We start from the raw sequence: 15,892 nt of genomic DNA on the forward strand, positions 1-15,892 counted from the left end.
CCTTAAACACACGGGTTCCCATTATACAACACTAACAGAACATACAGCTTTCATGTCACTTTCACAGCCAGACAAAGGCAATACTTGCATTTACGAAGCAGTTGTCTTCTGTTAGGGACAATTGGTCAGAATCCTTTTCCAAAGCCTGCCTCGATGGCAGCTGTCATGACCTCTCTGTCGATTTCCTAAAGCCTTCTTTGTAATTCTTGAAAAGGGGAAGACAGTGGCGTAGATATATTGTCACTAGACTAGTAATCCAGAGACCCAGCGAAATGATCTGGGGCATGGATTCAAATCCCACCAGGCTAGATGTTGGAATTTCAATTCAATAAAAATAAGACCATATGACATAGGAGCAGGATTAGGCCACTTGGCCCATCGAGTCTGCTCCGCCATTCAATCATGGCTGATATTTTCTCATCCCCATTCTCCTGTCTTCTCCCCATAACCCCTGATCCCCTTATCTGGAATCTAGAATTAAAAGTCTAATAACGACCATGAAACCATTGTCGATTGTTGTAAAAGCCCATCACTAAGGGGAGAAAATCTGTCATCCTTACCTGGTCTGGTCTACATCTGGGCTGGTTTTCCAATCCCCTTTCTGCAAAACAAAATATGCCATTCACATAGAACTAACCTTCCATTGATGGACAAATATGTCATCAGACTCTGATGGCTAATAGCTTGTCAAACAAGGTTGTCCCAAAGGACAATGAATCTTGAGTGCTTCATCCTGGCTGAACTGGGACACCTGTGTATTCCCATTAACTAGGGGCGGCACAGTGATTCTCACTGTTACTTCACAGCGCCAGGGACCCGGGTTCGATTCCCGGCTTAGGTCACTGTCTGTGGTGCATGCGTGGTGTTCTTCCCACAAGTCTCAAAAGACGTGCTTGTTAGGTGGATTGGACATTCCGAATTCTTCCTCAGTGTACCAGAACAGGTGCCAGAGTTTGGCGACTAGGGGATTTTCGCAGTAACTTCATTGCAGTCTTAATGTAAGCCTACTTGTGACACTAACAAAGATTATTATTAAGTCTGAATGGGACAAGGCAACTCAGGCTGTGGGTGTATCCCTCGGAGTCTGCTGCTTAGCAGTCTTTTCCTTCCATCTGTTCAGTCTGTTTAACCCATGAACTACCTGCTACATCTTGGACCCAAGTTCCTAAAATCTCGCTATCATGACACTATATAAATACATGTTGTAGCACAAGGTGTAGCAGAAGTCATTAGAAGATAAAACTTTTAAATTTGATTGCTTGTGTTTTTACAAACTGAAACCAAAAACAACAAAATTAATTTGCTTTCAAGTTCTCAGAAATTGCTGTTGATTTCAACAATGTGTGAACTGCACTTATTAAACTTCCTCACCATGCTCTCAAATTAAACTGGATACATATAATGTACAGTAGGCCATCTCATCAGTTTGCTATGGTTGCAAAGTGAATATGCATGCCATTAGCTAAACTGGGGAAAAGTGACAATGTGGGCCTAAATCTGCAGCAGCGCTGTTGGTGTTTGCCATCATCACTGTGCAACCCTTTTACTCTTTTGCAGGCTGTTACAGTTTTCACAGATGTAATCCGCACAATCAGTGGTTGGACATGATCTATAACTATCTGTTCATTCTCACGATAAAAACTGTTGGAAATGTTAAGACTTGTAGAATGAATGTTTTAATCACATACAAAGTTTCTGCTTGTCCTCTCTTGTCCTAATAGACTAATTTTAGAAGTCCAGCATCACATTCCCTCCATTCCATGCTAAAACAAAATCCATGATTTAAAAAGTCAGATTTTTAAAAAGTAATTATTTCAGTGTTTCGGCTTCTACTTTAATCCATGTATATTTCCCAATCAAATCAATTAAAATTTATTCCGTACTTTTTATTCCCTGGTTTGCTGATTGTGAGAGTTCGGCCATCTGGTTGCCTGCTTGATGATTACACTTGCTGAGTGTCAGCGATCCCCTTTGGCTGACGCCAAAATGGAATCAACGTCATAATGGGCCAAATCTTGTGACCAGCTTTTCTTGATCAGCAGCGAACACTGCTCCTTCGCCACTGATCTTATAATCCAGACCATGATATTCCTCAAATAGCACAGCAAGATTGTCGATGCTCTTGTTATGACTGAGGGTAAAATGGAATGTATTCAATTGGTTGGCTCAGTTCCCTGCGTATTGGTGGTAGTGTGGTTGCTAAGGAAACATTTGTTTTAGTGTGGTTTCCTATAGTGCAGCTGAAAGGGAAACAGCTGTCGGAGTTTAAGCATTTAGTGAGTACTGCAAAGGAAACTACAATAATTCAGTTAAGATCATTTTGCTGGGTGTTTATCATGCAGACTGAACAATGTAGCCCATGTTGTAACGGAACATTTATGCAGCTCAGCAGACTTGGTGCAAAATGAGATGAACTTTCTACCAGTGCAAGTGAGGCTTTATTTCTTTTTTGTTGTCCTTCAGCAGCGCTTTGTTTGGACTGTTGCCATATTTTTGCTGCAATTGTAACACGCTTCTCTTGGCATTGCATTTTATTTAACAGACAGGTAATTTTCCAGATAATTGATAGGTTGTAGCAACAAGTATCAAGAATCGTGTCTAAACAAAACTTGTGATCCTGCTTGAAAGCCTAGAATTGATACCTGAAATGAATTCCCAGATACGGCAATTTCTACCAAGTTGATTTCTTAAGGAATGCTGAACATCTGATTATTTAAAAATGTACATAGCCGGAGATGGACCAACATTGTTTGCAAAATATTGCTTCTTTCGTGATTGGACTGACAAAATTTTGGTAATTAATGAGCGTGATCTGTCTGTTGTGGAGGAATTCTTATCCGTCCTGCGGCTTTCTGCAGCTGACTCAGGAAAGCAAGTCTAACGCACACGGGCTTAATTTTGCTGGAGCTGGAAGGATTGAAAACAGTTATTCAGATCTCTCACCTTGATCCCCATGGTAGGAGCCATGCATACCAATGTTTGTAAGGTTATTGTCTGGTTTTTCAGTAACCCTGGGGATGGGGGGGACGTTGGAACAGTAGTGTGCATATACATTTAAAATTCTTAGTTGATGTGCCTAAAAAATCACCATGAGCTTTCATTATAAGCATTTAAATTGAATAATCATGAAATATTATCTGAAGATCTAAAAACAGTTGTAAATTTAAGGGCGGGGTTTACCAGCTGTTCACGCCGGTGAAAAATCCACCCCCCCAACCCCCACACCGGCGCACGGGTTTCCAAGCGGCAAAGAACAGCGGGACTGGTAGATCCCGCTGGCAGACCGACTCCCCGCTGAAAAACATGCTATGGGGTGGTCGTTAAATCCCACCCATGGTGATTGTTTGTATGTTTGTATATTATCACTGGCTTCAGCAGCAATGGTGTAGTACAAATGAAATGGTACTGATGTCTTAACCAGATAGTAACCTTGAAGGGTGCTTTTTTGTCACTGCAGCGGTGTGAGCAGTGACAGAGCGTTCCATGACCTGGAATTTCCTGAAAACTTGCATTGTCGTTGCTATGATTCTGTAACCTACTACTTTATTATTAATGCAGACGCCTTCAGAAACACTTACGTTGGAAGTGAGTCACTGTAGTTATTTTTCTCCCAGTTTGCCTAAAACCTGATCAAACCATTGAAAGTTTATTATTATGGCTGTACTTCTCCAAGACTGCCGCAATAGCAGAGTTCCTTATTTTGTACTTGGTCGTCTTTCTGCAGGTGGAGATGTTGATTATGGAGGGCCCTGGGTCACCAGATGACCCATGTTCATTTTGCTGAGCTCATTAGAATTAATTGCTGAATAAGCAGTAGTATTTTCATAAGCAATAATAATCTAATCTTTATTATTGTCACAAGTAGGCTTACATTAACACTGCAATGAAGTTACTGTGAAAAGCCCCTAGTCGCCACACTCCAGTGCCTGTTCGGGTACACAGAGGGAGAATTCAGAATGTCCAAATTACCTAACAGCACGTCTTTCGGGACTTGTGGGAGGAAACCGGAGCACCCGGAGGAAACCCACGCAGACACGAGGAGAACGGGCAGACTCCACACAGTGACCCAAGGCGGGAAACGAACCTGGGATCCTGGCGTTGTGAAGCACCAGTGCTAACCACTGTGCTACCATGCCGCCTGTCACACCATGTTACAATCCATTTATTTTTCCTGAAACAGGATTACTATTTCTTTCTGAAGAAATCATGAAATCAATTAAAATTATTCTATCTTTTATCTGACATTAACCTTTACTGCTTCTCAAAATGAGATAGGAACATAGAAAATATGAACAGGAGTAGCCCATTTGGCACTCTTCTCTTTCCCCCCCCCCCCCCCCCCCCAATCTCTAATTTCCTGTTTCATGCCATCTCCTAGTTACCATTACTATTGGGAGGCCTGTAGACAACTCCCACTAATGTTCTCCAACCCTTGTTGCTCCTTAGATCCAAATTGTTTGATTCTCAATCTTGATTTCCTGAGCCAATATCCTCTCTTACTATTGCATTGATTTCATCCTTAACTAACTCGCCACCCTATCTCCTAAATATCAAATAACATCGGATATTCAGTTCCAAGCCTTGGTCACCCTGCAGCCATGCCTCCATAATCACAAATATATCGTACCCATTTACATTGATTTGCACTAATTTGTTTACCTTATTGTGAATGCTCCATGCAATTAGATACAGTGCCTTTAGACTTGCTTTTTTAAATCATTTTTACACTTTATTTGTGCTATGGCCCTATTTGCTGATATCCCATGTTTCCTCTGCCAGCCACTTTTCTGTCTTTCATTTATATCTTTGTTTCCCTCTCTTGTTTCCCCCTCTTGTGTCTCCCCGCTCAAGTTCCCATCCTTTTGCCACTCTAATTCAAACCCTCCCCCCACAGTACTAGCAAGTATAATGGTCCTACTCCCTCCATCCTACACCATCTCTCCACCATGCATTCGTCTCGTCTCTTCTTCTACTCCTGATCCCGTTAACCCGAGGCGCTGGGAGTAATCCTGAGTTTACTACCTTTTTGAGGTCCTGCTTTTTAATCTGTTTCCTAGCTCTCTATATTCTTTCAGGACCTCGTCCTTAACCCACCCCCTTGGAAATGTCCTGCAGCCACTCTTGACACCCTTGACCCTGACACCAAAGAGGTAACATAACATCCTGGTGTCACATCTGCAGCTATGTCTATTTGTTCCCCTTATGATAGAATCCCCCTATCATTATTGTCCTCTCATTCTTTCTTTTCCCCCACCCCCACTAGTGAAGTTGAGTACTCATGGTGTCACAGACTTGGTTCTTGCTGCATTCCCCTAAGAAACCATCTTAGGGGAAGGCAGCAGGTTACGTGACAGGGTATTATGTAGAGATATGGGTTCAAAGATGAGGAAAATTAGGAGAAAGGGTAAGAGGAAAAATAAATTGCGAAAAGTTACTGATCAAGGTGTTAGGATTCATAACAAAGACATAAAAAACAGCATAAGTGTACTTTACCTGAATGCTCGTAGTATACGAAATAAGATAAATGAGTTGATGGCGCAAATCATCGTGAATGACTGTGATTTAGTGGCCATTACTGAAACATGGTTAAAAGATGGTCACGACTGGGAGTTAAATATCCAAGGGTATCAAACTATACGAAAGGATAGAATGGACGGTAAGGGCGGTGGTGTAGCTTTGTTGTTTAAGGATGGCATCCGGGAAATAGTAAGGGATGATATTGGTGCTATGGAGGACAAGGTTGAATCAATTTGGGTGGAAATCAGGAATAGTAAGGCGAAAAGGTCACTGATAGGAGTAGTCTATAGGCCACCAGTCTATAGGCCACCAAATAGTAACAGGATGGTAGGGCAGGCAATAAGCAAAGAAATACCGGATGCATGTAGAAATGGTACAGCGGTTGTCATGGGCGATTTTAATCTGCATGTCGATTGGTTTAACCAGGTTGGTAAAGGCAGCCTTGAGGAGGAGTTTATAGAATGTGTCCGGGATAATGTCCTGGAACAGTATGTAATGGAACCTACAAGGGAACAAGCGGTCCTAGATCTGGTCCTGTGTAATGAGGCAGGATTGATTAATGATCTCATAGTTCGGGATTCTCTTGGAAGGAGCGACCACAATATGGTGGAATTTAAAATACAGTTGGAGGATGACAAGGTAAAATCAAACACTAGTGTTTTGTGCTTAAACAAAAGCGATTACAATGGGATGAGAGAAGAACTAGCTAAGGTAGACTGGGAGCAAAGACTTCATGGTGAAGCAGTTGAGGAACAGTGGAGTACTTCCGAGCGATATTTCACAGTGTTCAGAAAAGGTTCATACCGACAAAAAAGAAAGACGGTAGAAAGGGGAAAAATCGACCGTGGATATCTAAGGAGGTGAGGGAGAGTATCAAATTGAAGGAAAAAACATACAAAGTGGCAAAAATTAGTGGGAGACTAGAGGACTGGGAAGTCTTTAGGGGACAACAGAAAGCTACTAAAAAAAAAGCTATAAAGAAGAGTAAGGTAGACTATGAAAGTAAACTGGCTCAGAACATAAAAGCAGATAGTAAAAGCTTCTACAAATATATAAGACAAAAAAGAGTGGCTAAGGTAAATATTGGTCCTTTGGAAGATGAGAGGGGAGATTTAATAATAGGAGACGGGGAAATGGCTGAGGAGCTGAACAGGTTTTTTGGGTCAGTCTTCACAGTGGAGGACACAAATAACATGCCAGTGACTGATGGAAATAAAGATATGATAGGTGAGGACCTTGAGATGATTGTAGTCACTAAGGAGGCAGTATTGGGCAAGCTAATGGGGCTAAAGGTAGACCAGTCTCCTGGCCCTGATGGGATGCATCCCAGAGTGTTAAAAGAGATGGCTAGGGAAATTGTAAACACACTAGTAATAATTTATCAAAATTCACTAGACTCTGGGGTGGTCCCAGAGGATTGGAAAGTAGCAAACGTGACACCACTGTTTAAAAAAGGAGGTCGGCAGAAAGCGGGTAATTATAGGCCGGTAAGCTTAACTTCGGTTGTAGGGAAAATGCTGGAATCTATCACTAAGGAGGAAATAGCGGGGCACCTGGAGGGAAATTGTCCCATTGGGCAGACGCAGCATGGGTTCATAAAGGGTAGGTCGTGTCTGACTAATTTGGTAGAATTTTTTGAGGACGTTACCAGTGCAGTAGATAACGGGGAGCCAATGGATGTGGTATATCTGGATTTCCAGAAAGCTTTTGACAAGGTGCCACACAAAAGGTTGCTGCATAAACTAAAGATGCATGGCATTGAGGGTAAAGTGGTAAACCGCATGGGTAGAGGATTGGTTAAGTAACAGAAAGCAGAGAGTGGGGATAAATGGGTGTTTCTCTGGTTGGCAACCTGTAACTAGTGGGGTCCCTCAAGGATCAGTGTTGGGCCCGCAGTTGTTCACAATTTACATAGATGATTTGGAGTTGGGGACCAAGTGCAATGTGTCAAAGTTTGCAGACGACACTAAGATGAGTGGTAAAGCAAAAAATGCAGAGGATACCGGAAGTCTGCAGAAGGATTTGGATAGGTTAGGTGAATGGGCTAGGGTCTGGCAGATGGAATTCAATGTTGCCGAGTGTGAGGCTATCCATTTTGGGAGGAATAACAGCAGAATGGATTATTATTTAAACGGTAAGATGTTAAAACATGCTGCTGTGCAGAGGAACCTGGGTGTGCTGGTGCACGAGTCGCAAAAAGTTGGAGTGCAGGTACAACAGGTGATTAAGAAGGCTAATCAAGTTTTGTCTTTCATTGCTAGAGGGATGGAGTTCAAGACTAGGGATGTTATGCTGCAATTGTATAAGGTGTTGGTGAGGCCACATCTGGAGTACTGTGTTCAGTTTTGGTCTCCTTACCTGAGAAAGGACATATTGGCACTGGAGGGAGTGCAGAGGAGATTCACTAGGTTGATCCCAGAGTTGAGGGGATTAGATTATGACGAGAGGTTGAGTAGACTGTGACTGTATTCATTGGAGTTTAGAAGGATGCGGGGGGATCTTATTGAAACATAAAATTATGAAGGGAATAGATAGGATAGCTGCGGGCAGGTTGTTTCCACTGGTCGGGGAAAGCAGAACTAGGGGGCATAGCCTCAAAATAAGGGGAAGTAGATTTAGGACCGAGTTTAGGAGGAACTTCTTCACCCAAAGGGTTGTGAATCTCTGGAATTCCTTGCCCAGTGAAGCAGTTGAGGCTCCTTCTTTAAACGTTTTTAAGAAAAAGATAGATGCCTTTCTAAAGAATAAAGTGATTCGGGGATATGGTGTACGGGCCGGAGAGTGGAGCTGAGTCCACAAAGATCAGCCATGATCTCATTAAATGGCGGAGCAGGCTCGAGGGGCCAGATGGCCTACTCCTGTTCCTAGTTCTTATGTTCTTATGAGAGAAACATCCCCATCACATTGACCCTCAGGATCTTAAATATTTCAATCAAGTTACCTCTTACTTGTCTAAACTCCAGCGGCTACAAGCTTAGTCTATCCAATCATCCCTCCTAAGACAACCTGCCCATTCCTTGTATTAGGAACATAGAACATAGAGGAACATAGAACATACAGTGCAGAAGGAGGCCATTCGGGCCATCGTGTCTCTACCGACCCACTTCCACTCTATCCCCGCAACCCAATAAGCCCTCCTAACCTTTTTGGACAATTTAATCTGGCCAGTCCACCTAACCTGCACGTCTTTGGACTGTGGGAGGAAACCGGAGCACCCAGAGGAAACCCACTCGGACACAAGGAGAACCAACTCCGCACAGACAGTGACCCAGCGGGGAATAAAACCTGTGACCCTCGTGCTGTGAAGCTACAGTGCTACCCACTTGTGCTACCGTGCTGCCCAGAGGTTTAGTAAAACCTCTGAACTGGCTCTAGTGCATTTACATCCTTAAATAAGGAGACCAGTGCAGTACACAGTTCTCCAGATGTGTTCTCAACCCATGTCATGTACAACTGCAGTATAACCCCCTCCCACCCGCCAAAACCTTTGTATTCCGTTCTCCTCTCAATAAACAATAGCATTCTATTAGCATTCCTAATTACTTGCTGTACCTGTGTTTTGTGATTCATGCACTAGGACATCCAGATCACTTTGTGCCCCACAGCTCTGCAATCTCTGACCATTTAGATAATGTTTCTTCCTGTCAAAATGGAGAATTTCACATCTTCGCACACACTGCATTGTATGATGGCAACCCCTCTGTCGCAGGAAATTCTGAGCCCTTCTTGCCCATTTACAAACAAAAGCAAGTGTTCAACTTTCACAACCTCGCCAGCAATTTTGTCTGTCATTTTGTGTTTTTAACACTTTTTACGGATATTCTCATACTAGGCGAGGTTCACAGCTCGAAAATGTGTTTCTTATATAATTTAAAAGATCTCCCATGTATATTTCTTGTGCCCTGATATTGACCCACATTTTAAATGGCACAGTTCCAGAACACTGAAGCCCTAGCACGTGGTAAAACTATTTCTGATGTGCAGGTTAAAGCACTGAACCTTTTAAGCATGCAGTTTTTTTTAAATTTTGTGATTTGTTTAAAAAGTCTTGGCTGATTTTAATTTAAAACTTGTCGAGTGCTTCACTTCTGCACTGCATTCATATACTGAGGGTTTTTTTAAAGCCACAAAGTTGAAGTAATTCAAAATCTTTTTAAGTAAGAACTTTTGTTGATGTGAAGCTGAGTTCAGTTTAACCACCAGCTTTGTGTGCAGGCAGAATCAATGATCACTTGAAGAATGCAAATGTAGCGTGTGACTATAGACTTGGCAACCACAAATTGTAGTGCAAATAGTAAGACAGCAAATGGAACTCCTGAACAGATGGTCCCTTCGAAACTCAGAATGTGCCTTACATGCCAAGTTTGTGCATTTCATGAAACATATTCTACTGTAACCTTAATTTGTAATGGCTTTGTTGCATCTAAAAGATGCCAGCTGTTCCTTTGAGTAAAAACATGTGTATTTCATTTCTGGTACAAATAATCATAACCATTCATGTCCGCTGAGCAGTGATATCTGGGAACTGCCTTTGCATTAATTACATTTAGCTTCTGAGTTTAAGACCCACTGAGTGCACAGCCTAGTCCGTATTGAGATGCTAAACCAAGATTGTTAACAGACATTAAAGATCCCATGGCAATATTTGGGAAAAGCAGGGAACCTGACCAACATTCTACTTTCAATCTCCACCACCATGAAAGATTGATCAACTGGTGAGTTATTTTGTTTCTGATCATAAACCTTGCAGTGTACAAAATGTCTGACACATTTGTAACAATCCCTTTACTCCACTCCAAATTAGTTCACTGGCTCTGAAGCACTTTAGGAGACATATACAATCATTTAATTACGACAGTGCAGAAGGAGGCCATTTGGCTGATTTTAAGTCTGCACCAACCCTCTGAAAGAGCACCCTATTTTTAAGTCCACTCCCTCGCCCTACCCCTGTAATCACATAACCCCACCTAGCCTGCACATCCTTGGACTGTGGGAGGGAACCAGAGTACCCGGAGGAAACCCACACAGACACTAGGAATCACCCAAGACTGGAATTGAACCTGGGCCCTTGGCACTGTGAGGTAGCAATGCTGCCACCGTGCCACTCCAAACTAACAGATGTGATAATGTTCTATATAAATGCAAACATAATTATTCTTAATTGTGTTTATGTAGATATGAAGGAATCTTTTTGATACAAATGTTAAAATTTTGGATGTTTGCACGGTTGAACTAATTGATCCTCACTAAAGTGGAAATGAAAATATTTAATAGACCATAAGTGAGATAAGCGACCTTATCTCATTCCCTTAAATCTGTTAAAACAAACCTGAAACATATTTAACATATAAAATTAAACTGCCTCTAACTAGGATACCATTGTCTAGAATTAGAACTAAAATGCTCCATCATGGACCCTTTCTTAAGGACTTGGAAGGTACCATTCAGGAGGAGCTATAAAACTTTCAATATATCTATTTTAGTATAACATCTCTGTGGCTATATTTAGTTCATCTGACCAAACATGAAAGCCGATAGTCACCTGAAGATAATTGATATGTGGTATACATTTATTGTCCCTTCGCTTTGTCACAATGAACAATGGTGTTCTAAACTCCACACTTAACCGTGCTTGTTAACTACCATGAATGCTTGCACTGCAAGTGGGTTCCAGCCGATCCAGCCGAGAATCTGGATTTGGCCTGTTCAGATCAAAGTGTTGATGCAGAAAAATAATAAATGTTAGTTGACTTTGCCATATCTGAAAAACTTCGACTTTGTGGAATTAATCCTAGACTCAGATGAGTCTCCCATCAAATATTGCATGGTAAGATCTCAAAAAAAATTTCTGGACTATTGAGCAAGGCTGAAATTTCTTAGTAGGCTACATAATGAAATGAACATTGGGACAAGTAGTTTGGTTTTTGACGGTTAGATGTATTGTCTGCTCAAACAATCTGGAGGAATGTGGGAGAATGCTTTAGTATCTCTTGTGTCTTTTAACAAAGTGCTGCTTAAACACTTACAGCCGGCCAATACTAGTTTATTAAATCTGGATCTTTACTCTCTGGGATAGCAATGCTTAAACAGATTAGAAATAACACTATGATATTAATGCGGTTCTTATTTAATATTTTTTCTGAGAAATCGTTTGGTCTCCTTGGCCCTTATGAACAAGAAGATAAGCAATCCACTCTCGGGCCTTTTCCAGTGTTGTAACAAACCAGCCGCTAGAAAAGCATGAAGCTTGCTAACGATTTTACTTTTGGAGAGTTCTTGGCGTCGATTTGCTAGCTAGCTGCCCATGATATGGTTCAGTATGTTGGGGATCAAAGTTCTTTCCCACGGTAAAAAGATGTTGCTAACAGGAAGAAAATTTGGTTTGAATTTTAAGACTATATTAATGTTCTTTGAAATCATCCCAAGTTAAGATGTGAAATCATCCCGAGTTAAGATTTAAACATGAGGTTTTGGATATTTATGTCCTAGTTGATGATTATAGTTACGCTTAGCAGCAGAAGAACATGCACAATCATACTGGGCCCGAGCATCATTATTATTCATTTGTGCATCCACTTGCCATTGGAATACTGCACAATATTCCTTTCTCGTATATCATGCTTAAAGATCAAGCGGGTGAGTGGGCCTCGGTAGGATTGGTGCAGGCTCGATGGGCTGAATGGCTGCCTTCTGCACTGTAGTGATTCTAAAGGTCTTTGAGGTCCAAAGGCAAGAAATGGCACCATTCATGAGAATTATCCAAAGTGTTTTACAATTCATGAAGTACTTTTGAAGTGTAGTCAGTGTTGTAATGTAGGAAACGCAGCAGCTACTTTGCACACAACTTCCCACAAGCAGCAATGTGATGATAGCCAGGTAACCTATTTTTGTGATGTTGACTTGAGGGATAAATATTGGTCAGGGCACTGGAAAACATTTCCTTGCTTTTAGAAAGTGCCGAGGGATATTTTATGCCCATTTGTGGAGGCAGGCGTGGCCTAGCTTTAGCATCTCATCCAAAAGGCAGTGTATTGGCTTATTAGATGGCCTTTTGAAAATGTAATTGGCAAGTTCGAGTTCTTTAATTTCAAAAGAACCTGATGAGTTTACTCTTTTAGTAGCTGAGGCAAAATGGTGCTTGGTTTGGCCAGGGCATGGAATCTTACTCTGTTCAAATCAGCTGTTTCATTTGCTACATTGAAACAGTGTCTGTACTTTATTTCATGGCTGTGGAGGAATTTAGGATGCCTTGTCTGAAAGGCCCTGCTTAAATGCAAGTTTTTCTTTCCTTACTGTCTCAGCATTCATGACTTTGTTGTCATCAGGCTTGACTATCCCGACGCTCTCCTGGGCTGTCATATTCTACCCTCCATAAACTTGAAGTTTTCTAAAATTCTGCAGCCTGAACTCTCATCAAGTCCCGTTCCCCTATAAGCCCCTGTGCCCGCTGACATACATTGATTCTTGGTGAGAAACGAGTCTTGATTTTAAAATTCTCGTCATTGTCTTCAAATCCCTTCAGGGCCTTGCTGTCCCCTATCTCTGCAATCTCCTCCAGCCACACAGCCCTCCTTATTCTGGCCTCTTATGCATCCCTGATTTTAATCGCTCCACCATTGCTGGCCATGTCTTCAGTTGTCTATGTCCCAACCCCTGCTCCTGCAAGATGCTCGTGAAAACATTTGGTCTCTTGACCTGATTCTCTTTTTCTAAATCGGTGTCAGACTTTTGTTTGAGAATGCTGCAATGGAGCATTTCACTCTGAAACTCGCTGGAGCATTCCACTCTGAAACGGTCATGGATCTGCCTGGTACCAGCAGTAAAACAAACTTAACAAGGCATGATGGGATGCAATCTGCCTAGCGACAGCAGTAACCAGCATTCAAAAGGCCTAATGAGATACAACTTTCTCAGTAATGAGATTAACAGACATCTAGACAGAATAAGGTATAAATAGCCCTATTAGTAGAAACAGATTATCTAGACAACTGAGGTTAGTGGAGGTATACAGGCATGCTAATTTTTAGAGTTAAGGAATTTAAAAGAAGCAGCTAGCTAAAAATGCAGAATCAAAGGGAAAACATGATATAATTTCCAGCACCCTCAGAAGCTGGCAGGCCAGGCTGTACTAAAATGCTTGGTTCGGGGCTTAGCTAATTCTGGAACACCAGTCTTAAGTAAAACTGTTGGGATATTTCGGGGTCCATTGCTTTTGGTGTTGTTGTTGCTAACTTTAGCCTTCGTTTAATTGCTCTGTTCTATCACCTTTGCTCTTGAGTCGCCAGGTATCTTTCTGATACCGCCACGTGGTTCAAGTCAGAGTAATGATCAATAATCCAATACACCGCTTAGTAAGAATTAAATCAAAGCACATTTATTATATACAGTAATCAATACTCATGCATAAATTCTACATCTAAGCTACTTCCTACAACTAACAGGCCAATGCTTAACTTGGAAATGGCCCACCAGGTCAGGGAAACAAATGGCCTTTTGTTCGGGTTCTGGGCCTGCGTGATTCGAAACTGGTACAGATTGATAGCTAGGAGCGCCTATCTCGTTGCGAGCGTTGAAGTAAGACTTACTGGATGTTTCGTGATGGCTGGACCGGTCACTGTCAAGGGTTGGTCTGCATTGCTGAGTGACCCGGTCAGAAGAAGAAGCAGAACGGTGTAGGAGGATGCAGAAGGGGTGGCAGAAGGGTCGATTTGAACTTGGACTCTATTCTTATAGTCCCCAGGGGCTTCCCGCCTTTCGGGGCGGACCCTGTACCTGGTTCCAAGTGATTGGACGTTGTCCCAATCACTTGGTTCGATATTCTCCAATGCTGGAGTGATTCCTTGATCGATGGGCGGTCTTGAGGTGGTCGTTCACCTCCCTTTGTGTAGGCTTCTGTTGACGCCGAAGAGTCTGGGTTGGCTTTGTGCAACAATTTAGACACACATTGTTCCCGGGTATTGCTCATTAGTATTCAGATGGCTGGTGTTTTGTTGCGCTGATGGCTACATGTATTGATCTTGTCTGGCCTTCCCAGAGGCGAATACACAGTTTACCTGTAGCTGCTTGTTTTAGTCCTGTTGGCTGATTTTTCCCATCAGCCTTTTCCGTTCGCCATTTTAAATCTGGGCTAGCCATTCTAAATCGGGAGTTAGCCATTTTAACTGGCTGCAGTGTGTCCAGTGTAAGGCTGGTATCTGCGATGGTGGAGATGTTGGGAGGAGGCCAAGATGGATGCCACTTGCCACTTGTAGCTGAGTATAATTATGGTTAGAAGCACTTTAGTCTTTCCCTTTTGCATTGACGTGGTGGACTGTGCCATCATTCAAGATGGGAATGTTTGTGGAGCTGCCTCGCCCTGTCAATTGTTTAAATGTTCACCATCCACAAGGAGTCTAGTGTGATTGCACCAGAAAGGATGCAGAGGAGATTCACCAGAATGTTGCCTGGCATGGGGTGTTTCAGCTATGAAGAGGGGTTGGATAACAAAGAACAAAAGAGCACAGGAACAGGCCATTCGGCCCTCCAAGCCTGTACTGGCCATGATACCAACCTTTGCCAAAACCCCTGGGTTGTTTTCCTTAGAAGGGTGAAGGGGTCCTCATTGGTGTACAAAATTAAAGGACTTGCATAGGAAGAAACATTTCCCTGAAGTAGGGGGGTCAATAACCAGGCGGCATAGATTTAAGGTAAGGAGCAAGAGATTTGAGGAAAAACTTTTTCATCCAGAGGGTGGTTGGAATCTGGAACTCACTGGCTAAAAGGATGATGGAACCCTCAACATTTAAGAAGCGTTTAGATGGGCACATGAAAGTCTTAGCCTACAAGGCTATGGACCAAGTGAAAATGGGATTAGAATTGATATGTTTCTGATGGCTGGCACAGACACGATGGGCTAAATTTCTTTCTGTGCTGAAAACTGTATGACTAACTGGATGTGGCAGGACTTGCAGAGCTTTGGTCTGATCTGATCCGTTGGTTTTAGAGGGGGGGGGGGGGCGGAGGGCGGGGGGTTGTGGGTTATCTTCGTCTTTTGCATGTTACTTCCACTACTGAGCTGCTTGGCATACACATGGTCCTTTGTTGTAGTTTCACCAGGTTTGAATGTCCATTTTAGGAATGCCTGGTACTATTCCTGAACCACTTCTCATTGATCCAGGGCTCTTTGATAATGATTGAGTGACTGAGTGATTTACTGAACTGAGATTAAAGTTTGTGGTTGAGCATAATTCTGCTGCTAATTGCTCAGTGTTGCATGGATGCCCATTATTTTTTAGCTATTAGATTTGATTTGAATCTACCCCATTTACAGTGGTAGTGCCACACAACATGATGGAGGATGTCCTCCGTGTGATGGTGTGACTTTGTTGCACGAGAA

The 15,892-nt window shown here is 42.4% G+C and overlaps 1 protein-coding gene across 10 annotated transcripts in view; it reads left to right on the forward strand.

Moving 5' to 3' along the window:
- Positions 1-15,892, forward strand: part of LOC140385782 (protein tyrosine phosphatase type IVA 2-like) — a 185,198-nt gene that overhangs the window by 101,443 nt on the left and 67,863 nt on the right. Inside the window, exon 1 of one of the 10 annotated variants that reach the window (XM_072468287.1) lies at positions 2,287-2,430. The exons of 8 other annotated variants lie outside the window; for them this stretch is intronic. The gene's annotated coding sequence lies outside the window, so the exon portion shown is untranslated. Of the gene's footprint in view, positions 1-2,286; positions 2,431-11,322; positions 11,345-15,892 lie in introns of those variants that run through there. One more of the 10 variants, XM_072468293.1, reaches the window with a different exon arrangement.

The sequence above is a fragment of the Scyliorhinus torazame genome, chromosome 11 (assembly GCF_047496885.1).
Source record: "Scyliorhinus torazame isolate Kashiwa2021f chromosome 11, sScyTor2.1, whole genome shotgun sequence".
NCBI lineage: Eukaryota > Metazoa > Chordata > Chondrichthyes > Carcharhiniformes > Scyliorhinidae > Scyliorhinus > Scyliorhinus torazame.